Source organism: Periplaneta americana, chromosome 1, assembly GCF_040183065.1.
Source record: "Periplaneta americana isolate PAMFEO1 chromosome 1, P.americana_PAMFEO1_priV1, whole genome shotgun sequence".
In the NCBI taxonomy this organism is placed as follows: Eukaryota; Metazoa; Arthropoda; class Insecta; order Blattodea; family Blattidae; genus Periplaneta; species Periplaneta americana.
In genome coordinates, this window is record NC_091117.1 from 152,363,413 (window position 1) to 152,377,939 (window position 14,527).

Below are 14,527 nucleotides of genomic sequence, written 5' to 3' on the forward strand. Positions count from 1 at the left end.
AGGCACATTCTTCACATTAATTCAGGTTTAAATGTAACATTGTAACATTTTCTAAATATCTTAACTACCGGTACTACTTATATTTATCATTTTATAGATTTAAATAATATTGTCTCCAGTTCGTTTTTACTATTGTTTCCTTTATATATATATGCATATAGTAGTAGTAGTAGTAGTATTTATTCCATATTTATAAACCCTGTTTTACATGTAGTATATTAGGGTTATAATTTAAACTAATCATAACAAATTGAAACTTACAGACTACTATACAATAAATATACACTTGTAAGCGTAAGGTAAAAAAGGTATCCCCGTAACAAGCCATGAAGGCACTTGGGGGGCATGGAGGTAGAGCCCCATGCTTTCCATGACCTCGGCACTAGAATGAGGTGGTGTGGTCGGCACCACGCTCTGACCGCCTTTTACCCCCGGGAAAGACCCGGTACTCAATTTTATAGGAGGCTGAGTGAACCTCGGGGCCGTTCTGAAAGTTTGGCAACGAGAAAAAATCCTGTCACCACCTGGGATCGAACCCCGAACCTTCCAGTCCGTAGCCAGCTGCTCTACCAACTGAGCTAAGTGTATATAAATTAATTATATTAAGGCCTTGAAATTACAATCGAAAAACATAGAGAATTTAACATGAATAGACATGTTGCACTTATAGATAATATTAAGGCACTTCCCTAATATACATACATACATACATACATACATACATACATACATACATACATACATACATACATACATGCATACTTACATACATACTTACGTAGATACATAACATATAGATAGATACAGTAGATATACATTAATTTGATTGAAGGCTTGAAATTATAATTGAAAAACCTAGAGAATTTAACATGAATAGACATGTTGAACTTGTAGATCATATTAGGACATTTCGCTAATATATGTACATTTGTAGACATATCATAACATGTAGACATATATTTATACATATACACATGCATACATACATACAACATACATACATACATACATGCATACTTACATACATACTTACTTACGTAGATACATAACATATAGATACATACGGTAGATATACATTAATTTGATTGAAGGCTTGAAATTATAATCGAAAAACCTAGAGAATTTAACATGAATAGACATGTTGAACTTGTGGATCATATTAGGACATTTCCCTAATATATGTACATTTGTAGACATATCATAACATGCAGACATATATTTATACATACATACATACATACATACATACATACATACATACATACATACATGCATACATACATGCATACATGCATACATGCATACATACATACATACATACATACATACATACATACATACATACATACATACATACATACATACATACATGCATACATACATACATACATAGAATTCATTATCATTTACACATGATTTTGATATACAAAATAAATGTACCAAATTTATAAAAACATAATGCATAATAAATTAAAGTTTAAAACCATCATTAATTTAGAGTTATACACGAATCGCAATTTTAAAAACTCTTGTCCGACAGTTTTAATCGCTGCCGAGATGGAGTTAATGAGACACAAACTGGGGCCACGAAAGAAATAATGATATCCTGAAATAATTCAAAGTCGAATCAATATTACAATATGTTAATCATTTCAAAAGGATGGCTAGAACACTTATACCGAAACAAATTCTGCAGTACGCTCCTCGTGAAAGAAAATTCGTTGGTCGCCCTGCTGATAGCTGGACTGATGTGAGACCGTAACAGACCACCTGGTCTAATACATGTTTTGGATTATCATGATGATAAAGATGAAATTATAGCCTTGAATATATAAGATGTATGAATTTGACTAAGCGTTTGTAGCAACAGTGCTTTTGAAAAACAGTGCATATTGCTTGTTCATAGGTTATTTTACAGTTTACAGCATGGGCAGAAAGGTATTGTCTTTGCATATAAAATATAGGACATTCAAACAGTAGATGTTCAACCGACTGAATATCTCCACACGAGCACATCGATTCTTCTCCAGTCTTAATTTTGAATCGTTCAAAATAAGTTCCAAATTTGCCATGACCTGATATAAATTGTGTACTAATAAAGTTTGGAGAGTAAATTTTACATTTCAGCCGATCATATACCTGAGGAAAAAATAAGTTTTTGGTGACTGAACCTTTATCACTTGCAGACCAGTGTGAAATATATACACCTTATTATTCATACTTCCGTATACATATCATATGTATTATGTTTCATAGAACATATACAGACAGAACTGAACACTAAACATTTCTTGGGGCTCCATAAGAAACTTTTGCTTGAAAAAGGGCTCCGTGGCTCAAAAAGTTTGGGAACCGCTGATCTACTACATCATGTTTTTGATTATTATTACAAACTTTTGAGGTTTTATTCACAAGAGGTGGAAAAATTCAACAGTAACAAATATAACTGACACCACCACCACCATAATCTATTTCCAATTGGAGTAATGTTTACTATTTCTCAAGTGACTTCTGTGTCACATTGTATTTATACCTATCTAACTATCCAAGCAACCATGCATCCATCCATCCATGTACAGTCTTAGAAAAAAGTTTCGTCGCACAGATACTTTATAAGTCTCAGGAAGAAGACAGTGCGCATGATCAGAGGACGAGCGACTGGTTCACAAGAGAACGACTAGTTGAGGTAATAAAATTAGTTTTGTTTCGTTTTATGCCTGATCATGCGCACTACCTCTTTCTGGGACTTAAAAAATGTCTGTTCGACAAAACTTTTTTCTAAGACTGTACGTGTGTGTCTAATCATCCAAATGTCTGCCAATCTATTTATACCTACTTACAAAGTATCTGTGAGACGAAACTTTTTTCTAAGACTGTACGTGTGTATCTAACCATCAAAATGTCTGCCAATCTATTTATACCTACTTCCAAAGTATCTGTGAGAAGAAACTTTTTTCCAAGACTGTACGTGTGTATCTAACCATCCAAATGTCTGTCAATCTATTTATACCTACTTACAAAGTATCTGTGAGACAAAACTTTTTTCTAAGACTGTACGTGTGTATCTAACCATCCAAATGTCTGCCAATCTATTTATACCTACTTACAAAGTATCTGTGAGACAAAACTTTTTTCTAAGACTGTACGTGTGTATCTAACCATCCAAATGTCTGCCAATCTATTTATACCTACTTACAAAGTATCTGTGAGACAAAACATTCTTCTAAGACTATACGTGTGTATCTAACCATCCAAATGTCTGCCAATCTATTTATATCTACTTACAAAGTATCTGTGAGACAAAACTTTTTTCTAAGACTGTACGTGTGTATCTAACCATCCAAATGTCTGCCAATCTATTTATACCTACTTACAAAGTATCTGTGAGACAAAACTTTTTTCTAAGACTGTACGTGTGTATCTAACCATCAAAATGTCTGCCAATCTATTTATACCTACTTACAAAGTATCTGTGAGACAAAACTTTTTTCTAAGACTGTACGTGTGTATCTAACCAACGAAATGTCTGCCAATCTATTTATACCTACTTACAAAGTATCTGTGAGACAAAACTTTTTTCTAAGATTGTACGTGTGTATCTAACCTTCGAAATGTCTGCCAATCTATTTATACCTACTTCCAAAGTATCTGCGAGACAAAACTTTTTTCTAAGACTGTACGTGTGTATCTAACCATCCCAGTGTCTGCCAATCTATTTATACCTACTTACAAAGTATCTGCGAGACAAAACTTTTTTCTAAGACTGTACGTGTGTATCTAACCATCCAAACGCCTGCCAATCTATTTATACCTACTTCCAAAGTATCTGTGAGACAAAACTTTTTTCTAAGACTCTACGTGTGTATCTAACCATCCAAGTGTCTGCCAATCTATTTATACCTACTTACAAAGTACCTGCGAGACAAAACTTTTTTCTAAGACTGTACGTGTGTATCTAACCATCCAAATGTCTGCCAATCTATTTATACCTACTTCCAAAGTATCTGTGAGAAGAAACTTTTTTCCAAGGCTGTACGTGTGTATCTAACCATCCAAATGTCTGTCAATCTATTTATACCTACTTACAAAGTATCTGTGAGACAAAACTTTTTTCTAAGACTGTACGTGTGTATCTTACCATCCAAATGTCTGCCAATCTATTTATACCTACTTACAAAGTATCTGTGAGACAAAATATTCTTCTAAGACTATACGTGTGTATCTAACCATCCAAATGTCTGCCAATCTATTTATATCTACTTACAAAGTATCTGTGAGACAAAACTTTTTTCTAAGACTATACGTGTGTATCTAATCATCCAAATGTCTGCCAATCTATTTATACCTACTTACAAAGTATCTGTGAGACAAAACTTTTTTCTAAGACTGTACGTGTGTATCTAACCATCAAAATGTCTGCCAATCTATTTATACCTACTTACAAAGTATCTGTGAGACAAAACTTTTTTCTAAGACTGTACGTGTGTATCTAACCATCCAAGTGTCTGCCAATATATTTATAACTACTTACAAAGTATCTGTGAGACAAAACTTTTTTCTAAGACTGTACGTGTGTATCTAAACATCACAATGTCTGCCAATCTATTTATACCTACTTCCAAAGTATCTGTGAGACAAAACTTTTTTCTAAGACTGTACGTGTGTGTCTAACCATCCAAATGTCTGCCAATCTATTTATACCTACTTACAAAGTATCTGTGAGACAAAACTTTTTTCTAAGACTGTACGTGTGTATCTAACCATCCAAATGTCTGCCAATCTATTTATACCTACTTCCAAAGTAACTGTGAGACAAAACTTTTTTCTAAGACTGTACGTGTGTATCTAACCATCCAAATGTCTGCCAATCTATTTATACTTACTTCCAAAGAATCTGTGAGTCAAAAATTTTTTCTGAGACTGTACGTGTGTATCTAACCATCCAAGTGTCTGCCAATCTATTTATACCTACTTACAAAGTATCTGTGAGACAAAACTTTTTTCTAAGACTGTACGTGTGTATCTAACCATCACAATGTCTGCCAATCTATTTATACCTACTTACAAAGTATCTGTGAGACAAAACTTTTTTCTAAGACTCAACGTGTGTATCTAACCATCACAATGTCTGCCAATCTATTTATACCTACTTACAAAGTATCTGTGAGACAAAACTTTTTTCTAAGACTGTACGTGTGTATCTAACCATCGAAATGTCTGCCAATCTTTTTATACCTACTTACAAAGTATATGTGAGACAAAACTTTTTTCTAAGACTGTACGTGTGTATCTAACCATCCAAGTGTCTGCCAATCTATTTATACCTACTTACAAAGTATCTGTGAGACAAAACTTTTTTCTAAGGCTGTACGTGTGTATCTAACCATCCAAATGTCTACCAATCTATTTATACCTACTTCCAAAGTATCTGTGAGACAAAACTTTTTTCTAAGACTGTACGTGTGTATCTAACCATCCAAATGTCTGCCAATCTATTTATACCTACTTACAAAGTATCTGTGGGACAAAACATTCTTCTAAGACTATACGTGTGTATCTAACCATCCAAATGTCTGCCAATCTATTTATATCTACTTACAAAGTATCTGCGAGACAAAACTTTTTTCTAAGACTATACGTGTGTATCTAACCATCCAAATGTCTGCCAATCTATTTATACCTACTTACAAAGTATCTGTGAGACAAAACTTTTTTCTATGACTGTACGTGTGTATCTAACCATCAAAATGTCTGCCAATCTATTTATACCTACTTACAAAGTATCTGTGAGACCAAACTTTTTTCTAAGACTGTACGTGTGTATCTAACCATCGAAATGTCTGCCAATCTATTTATAACTACTTACAAAGTATCTGTGAGACAAAACTTTTTTCTAAGATTGTACGTGTGAATCTAACCTTCGAAATGTCTGCCAATCTATTTATACCTACTTCCAAAGTATCTGCGAGACAAAACTTTTTTCTAAGACTGTACGTGTGTATCTAACCATCCCAGTGTCTGCCAATCTATTTATACCTACTTACAAAGTATCTGCGAGACAAAACTTTTTTCTAAGACTGTACGTGTGTATCTAACCATCCAAATGCCTGCCAATCTATTTATACCTACTTCCAAAGTATCTGTGAGACAAAACTTTTTTCTAAGACTCTACGTGTGTATCTAACCATCCAAGTGTCTGCCAATCTATTTATACCTACTTACAAAGTACCTGCGAGACAAAACTTTTTTCTAAGACTGTACGTGTGTATCTAACCATCCAAATGTCTGCCAATCTATTTATACCTACTTCCAAAGTATCTGTGAGACGAAACTTTTTTCCAAGGCTGTACGTGTGTATCTAACCATCCAAATGTCTGTGAATCTATTTATACCTACTTACAAAGTATCTGTGAGACAAAACTTTTTTCTAAGACTGTACGTGTGTATCTAACCATCCAAATGTCTGCCAATCTATTTATACCTACTTACAAAGTATCTGTGAGACAAAACATTCTTCTAAGACTATACGTGTGTATCTAACCATCCAAATGTCTGCCAATCTATTTATACCTACTTACAAAGTATCTGTGAGACAAAACTTTTTTCTAAGACTGTACGTGTGTATCTAACCATCAAAATGTCTGCCAATCTATTTATACCTACTTACAAAGTATCTGTGAGACAAAACTTCTTTCTAGGACTGTACGTGTGTATCTAACCATCGAAATGTCTGCCAATCTATTTATACCTACTTACAAAGTATCTGTGAGACAAAACTTTTTTCTAAGATTGTACGTGTGTATCTGACCTTCGAAATGTCTGCCAATCTATTTATACCTACTTCCAAAGTATCTGCGAGACAAAACTTTTTTCTAAGACTGTACGTGTGTATCTAACCATCCCAGTGTCTGCCAATCTATTTATACCTACTTACAAAGTATCTGCGAGACAAAAGTTTTTTCTAAGACTGTACGTGTGTATCTAACCATCCAAATGCCTGCCAATCTATTTATACCTACTTCCAAAGTATCTGTGAGACAAAACTTTTTTCTAAGGCTCTACGTGTGTATCTAACCATCCAAGTGTCTGCCAATCTATTTATACCTACTTACAAAGTACCTGCGAGACAAAACTTTTTTCTAAGACTGTACGTGTGTATCTAACCATCGAAATGTCTGCCAATCTATTTATACCTACTTCCAAAGTATCTGTGAGACAAAACTTTTTTCTAAGGCTGTACGTGTGTGTCAAACCATCGAAATGTCTGCCAATCTATTTATACCTACTTACAAAGTATCTGTGAGACGAAACTTTTTTCTAAGACTGTACGTGTGTATCTAACCATCCAAATGTCTGCCAATCTATTTATACCTACTTACAAAGTAAATGTGAGACAAAACTTTTTTTCTAAGACTGTACGTGTGTATCTAACCATCCAAATGTCTGCCAATCTATTTATACCTACTTCCAAAGTATCTGTGAGACAAAACTTTTTTCTGAGACTGTACGTGTGTATCTAACCATCCAAGTGTCTGCCAATCTATTTACACCTACTTACAAAGTATCTGTGAGACAAAACTTTTTTCTAAGACTGTACGTGTGTATCTAACCATCACAATGTCTGCCAATCTATTTATACCTACTTCCAAAGTATCTGTGAGACAAAACTTTTTTCTAAGACTCAACGTGTGTATCTAACCATCACAATGTCTGCCAATCTATTTATACCTACTTCCAAAGTATCTGTGAGACAAAACTTTTTTCTAAGACTGTACGTGTATATCTAACCATCGAAATGTCTGCCAATCTATTTATACCTACTTACAAAGTATCTGTGAGACAAAACTTTTTTCTAAGACTGTACGTGTGTATCTAACCATCCAAATGTCTGCCAATCTATTTACACCTACTTCCAAAGTATCTGTGAGACAAAACTTTTTTCTAAGACTGTACGTGTGTATCTAACCATCCAAATGTCTGCCAATCTTTTTATACCTACTTCCAAAGTATCTGTGAGACAAAACTTTTTTCTAAGACTGTACGTGTGTATCTAACCATCCAAGTGTCTGCCAATCTATTTATACCTACTTACAAAGTATCTGTGAGACAAAACTTTTTTCTAAGACTGTACGTGTGTATCTAACCATCCAAATGTCTACCAATCTATTTATACCTACTTCCAAAGTATCTGTGAGACAAAACTTTTTTCTAAGACTGTACGTGTGTATCTAACCATCCAAATGTCTGCCAATCTATTTATACCTACTTCTAAAGTATCTGCGAGACAAAACTTTTTTCTAAGACTGTACGTGTGTATCTAACCATCCAAATGTCTGCCAATCTATTTATACCTACTTCTAAAGTATCTGCGAGACAAAACTTTTTTCTAAGACTGTACGTGTGTATCTAACCATCCAAGTGTCTGCCAATCTATTTATACCTACTTACAAAGTATCTGCGAGACAAAACTTTTTTTAAGACTGTACGTCTGTATCTAACCATTCAAATGTCTGCCAATCTATTTATACCTACTTCCAAAGTATCTGTGAGACAAAACTTTTTTCTAAGGCTGTACGTTTGTGTCTAACCATCCAAATGTCTGCCAATCTATTTATACCTACTTACAAAGTATCTCTGAGACAAAACTTTTTTCTTAGACTGTACGTGTGTATCTAACCATCGAAATGTCTGCCAATCTATTTATACCTACTTACAAAGTATCTGTGAGACAAAACTTTTTTCTAAGACTGTACGTGTGTATCTAACCATCCAAATGTCTTCCAATCTATTTATACCTACGTCCAAAGTATCTGTGAGACAAAACTTTTTTCTAAGACTATACGTGTGTATCTAACCATCCAACTGTCTGCCAATCTATTTATACCTACTTACAAAGTATCTGTGAGACAAAACTTTTTTCTAAGATTGTACGTGTGTATCTAACCATCACAATGTCTGCCAATCTATTTATACCTACTTCCAAAGTATCTGTGAGACAAAACTTTTTTCTAAAACTGTACGTGTGTGTCTAACCATCCAAATGTCTGCCAATCTATTTATACCTACTTACAAAGTATCTGTGAGACAAAACTTTTTTCTAAGACTGTACGTGTGTATCTAACCATCCAAATGTCTGCCAATCTACTTATACCTACTTCCAAAGTATCTGTGAGACAAAACTTTTTTCTAAGACTGTACGTGTGTATCTAACCATCCAAATGTCTGCCAATCAATTTATACCTACTTCCAAAGTATCTGTGAGACAAAACTTTTTTCTAAGACTGTACGTGTGTATCTAACCATCCAAGTGTCTGCCAATCTATTTATACCTCTTACAAAGTATCTGTGAGACAAAACTTTTTTCTAAGACTGTACGTGTGTATCTAACCATCACAATGTCTGCCAATCTATTTATACCTACTTCCAAAGTATCTGTGAGACAAAACTTTTTTCTAAGTCTGTACGTGTGTATCTAACCATCCAAATGTCTGCCAATCTTTTTATACCTACTTAGAAAGTATCTGTGAGACAAAACTTTTTTCTAAGACTGTACGTGTGTATCTAACCATCGAAATGTCTGCCAATCTATTTATACCTACTTACAAAGTATCTGTGAGACAAAACTTTTTTCTAAGACTGTACCTGTGTATCTAACCATCCAAATGTCTGCCAATCTATTTATACATACTTCCAAAGTATCTGTGAGACAAAACTTTTTTCTAAGACTGTACGTGTGTATCTAACCATCCAAATGTCTGCCAATCTATTTATACCTACTTCCAAAGTATCTGTGAGACAAAACTTTTTTCTAAGACTGTACGTGTGTATCTAACCATCCAAGTGTCTGCCAATCTATTTATACCTACTTACAAATTATCTGTGAGACAAAACTTTTTTCTAAGACTGTACGTGTGTATCTAACCATCCAAATGTCTGCCAATCTATTTATACCTACTTCCAAAGTATCTGTGAGACAAAACTTTTTTCTAAGACTGTACGTGTGTATCTTACCATCCAAATGTCTGCCAATCTATTTATACCTACTTACAAAGTATCTGTGAGACAAAATATTCTTCTAAGACTATACGTGTGTATCTAACCATCCAAATGTCTGCCAATCTATTTATATCTACTTACAAACTATCTGCGAGACAAAACTTTTTTCTAAGACTATACGTGTGTATCTAACCATCCAAATGTCTGCCAATCTATTTATACCTACTTACAAAGTATCTGTGAGACAAAACTTTTTTCTAAGACTGTACGAGTGTATCTAACCATCAAAATGTCTGCCAATCTATTTATACCTACTTACAAAGTATCTGTGAGACAAAACTTTTTTCTAAGACTGTACGTGTGTATCTAACCATCCAAGTGTCTGCCAATCTATTTATACCTACTTACAAAGTATCTGTGAGACAAAACTTTTTTCTAAGACTGTACGTGTGTATCTAACCATCACAATGTCTGCCAATCTATTTATACCTACTTACAAAGTATCTGTGAGACAAAACTTTTTTCTAAGACTGTACGTGTGTGTCTAACCATCCAAATGTCTGCCAATCTATTTATACCTACTTACAAAGTATCTGTGAGACAAAACTTTTTTCTAAGACTGTACGTGGGTATCTAACCATCCAAATGTCTGCCAATCTATTTATACCTACTTCCAAAGTAACTGTGAGACAAAACTTTTTTCTAAGACTGTACGTGTGTATCTAACCATCCAAATGTCTGCCAATCTATTTATACTTACTTCCAAAGAATCTGTGAGTCAAAAATTTTTTCTGAGACTGTACGTGTGTATCTAACCATCCAAGTGTCTGCCAATCTATTTATACCTACTTACAAAGTATCTGTGAGACAAAACTTTTTTCTAAGACTGTACGTGTGTATCTAACCATCACAATGTCTGCCAATCTATTTATACCTACTTACAAAGTATCTGTGAGACAAAACTTTTTTCTAAGACTCAACGTGTGTATCTAACCATCACAATGTCTGCCAATCTATTTATACCTACTTACAAAGTATCTGTGAGACAAAACTTTTTTCTAAGACTGTACGTGTGTATCTAACCATCGAAATGTCTGCCAATCTTTTTATACCTACTTACAAAGTATATGTGAGACAAAACTTTTTTCTAAGACTGTACGTGTGTATCTAACCATCCAAGTGTCTGCCAATCTATTTATACCTACTTACAAAGTATCTGTGAGACAAAACTTTTTTCTAAGGCTGTACGTGTGTATCTAACCATCCAAATGTCTACCAATCTATTTATACCTACTTCCAAAGTATCTGTGAGACAAAACTTTTTTCTAAGACTGTACGTGTGTATCTAAACATCCAAATGTCTGCCAATCTATTTATACCTACTTACAAAGTATCTGTGAGACAAAACATTCTTCTAAGACTATACGTGTGTATCTAACCATCCAAATGTCTGCCAATCTATTTATATCTACTTACAAAGTATCTGTGAGACAAAACTTTTTTCTAAGACTATACGTGTGTATCTAACCATCCAAATGTCTGCCAATCTATTTATACCTACTTACAAAGTATCTGTGAGACAAAACTTTTTTCTAAGACTGTACGTGTGTATCTAACCATCAAAATGTCTGCCAATCTATTTATACCTACTTACAAAGTATCTGTGAGACCAAACTTTTTTCTAAGACTGTACGTGTGTATCTAACCATCGAAATGTCTGCCAATCTATTTATACCTACTTACAAAGTATCTGTGAGACAAAACTTTTTTCTAAGATTGTACGTGTGTATCTAACCTTCGAAATGTCTGCCAATCTATTTATACCTACTTCCAAAGTATCTGCGAGACAAAACTTTTTTCTAAGACTGTACGTGTGTATCTAACCATCCCAGTGTCTGCCAATCTATTTATACCTACTTACAAAGTATCTGCGAGAAAAAACTTTTTTCTAAGACTGTACGTGTGTATCTAACCATCCAAATGCCTGCCAATCTATTTATACCTACTTCCAAAGTATCTGTGAGACAAAACTTTTTTCTAAGACTCTACGTGTGTATCTAACCATCCAAGTGTCTGCCAATCTATTTATACCTACTTACAAAGTACCTGCGAGACAAAACTTTTTTCTAAGACTGTACGTGTGTATCTAACCATCCAAATGTCTGCCAATCTATTTATACCTACTTCCAAAGTATCTGTGAGACGAAACTTTTTTCCAAGGCTGTACGTGTGTATCTAACCATCCAAATGTCTGTGAATCTATTTATACCTACTTACAAAGTATCTGTGAGACGAAACTTTTTTCTAAGACTGTACGTGTGTATCTAACCATCCAAATGTCTGCCAATCTATTTATACCTACTTATAAAGTAAATGTGAGACAAAACTTTTTTCTAAGACTGTACGTGTGTATCTAACCATCCAAATGTCTGCCAATCTATTTATACCTACTTCCAAAGTATCTGTGAGACAAAACTTTTTTCTAAGACTGTACGTGCGTATCTAACCATCACAATGTCTGCCAATCTATTTATACCTACTTCCAAAGTATCTGTGAGACAAAACTTTTTTCTAAGACTCAACGTGTGTATCTAACCATCACAATGTCTGCCAATCTATTTATACCTACTTCCAAAGTATCTGTGAGACAAAACTTTTTTCTAAGACTGTACGTGTATATCTAACCATCGAAATGTCTGCCAATCTATTTATACCTACTTACAAAGTATCTGTGAGACAAAACTTTTTTCTAAGACTGTACGTGTGTATCTAACCATCCAAATGTCTGCCAATCTATTTACACCTACTTCCAAAGTATCTGTGAGACAAAACTTTTTTCTAAGACTGTACGTGTGTATCTAACCATCCAAATGTCTGCCAATCTTTTTATACCTACTTCCAAAGTATCTGTGAGACAAAACTTTTTTCTAAGGCTGTACGTGTGTATCTAACCATCCAAGTGTCTGCCAATCTATTTATACCTACTTACAAAGTATCTGTGAGACAAAACTTTTTTCTAAGACTGTACGTGTGTATCTAACCATCCAAATGTCTACCAATCTATTTATACCTACTTCCAAAGTATCTGTGAGACAAAACTTTTTTCTAAGACTGTACGTGTGTATCTAACCATCCAAATGTCTGCCAATCTATTTATACCTACTTCTAAAGTATCTGCGAGACAAAACTTTTTTCTAAGACTGTACGTGTGTATCTAACCATCCAAATGTCTGCCAATCTATTTATACCTACTTCTAAAGTATCTGCGAGACAAAACTTTTTTCTAAGACTGTACGTGTGTATCTAACCATCCAAGTGTCTGCCAATCTATTTATACCTACTTACAAAGTATCTGCGAGACAAAACTTTTTTTAAGACTGTACGTCTGTATCTAACCATTCAAATGTCTGCCAATCTATTTATACCTACTTCCAAAGTATCTGTGAGACAAAACTTTTTTCTAAGGCTGTACGTTTGTGTCTAACCATCCAAATGTCTGCCAATCTATTTATACCTACTTACAAAGTATCTCTGAGACAAAACTTTTTTCTAAGACTGTACGTGTGTATCTAACCATCCAAATGTCTGCCAATCTATTTATACCTACTTACAAAGTATCTGTGAGACAAAACTTTTTTCTAAGACTGTACGTGTGTATCTAACCATCCAAATGTCTGCCAATCTACTTATACCTACTTCCAAAGTATCTGTGAGACAAAACTTTTTTCTAAGACTGTACGTGTGTATCTAACCATCCAAATGTCTGCCAATCTATTTATACCTACTTCCAAAGTATCTGTGAGACAAAACTTTTTTCTAAGACTGTACGTGTGTATCTAACCATCCAAGTGTCTGCCAATCTATTTATACCTCTTACAAAGTATCTGTGAGACAAAACTTTTTTCTAAGACTGTACGTGTGTATCTAACCATCACAATGTCTGCCAATCTATTTATACCTACTTCCAAAGTATCTGTGAGACAAAACTTTTTTCTAAGACTGTACGTGTGTATCTAACCATCCAAATGTCTGCCAATCTTTTTATACCTACTTACAAAGTATCTGTGAGACAAAACTTTTTTCTAAGACTGTACGTGTGTATCTAACCATCGAAATGTCTGCCAATCTATTTATACCTACTTACAAAGTATCTGTGAGACAAAACTTTTTTCTAAGACTGTACCTGTGTATCTAACCATCCAAATGTCTGCCAATCTATTTATACATACTTCCAAAGTATCTGTGAGACAAAACTTTTTTCTAAGACTGTACGTGTGTATCTAACCATCCAAATGTCTGCCAATCTATTCATACCTACTTCCAAAGTATCTGTGAGACAAAACTTTTTTCTAAGACTGTACGTGTGTATCTAACCATCCAAGTGTCTGCCAATCTATTTATACCTACTTACAAATTATCTGTGAGACAAAACTTTTTTCTAAGACTGTACGTGTGTATCTAACCATCACAATGTCTGCCAATCTATTTATACCTACTTACAAAGTATCTGTGAGACAAAACTTTTTTCTAA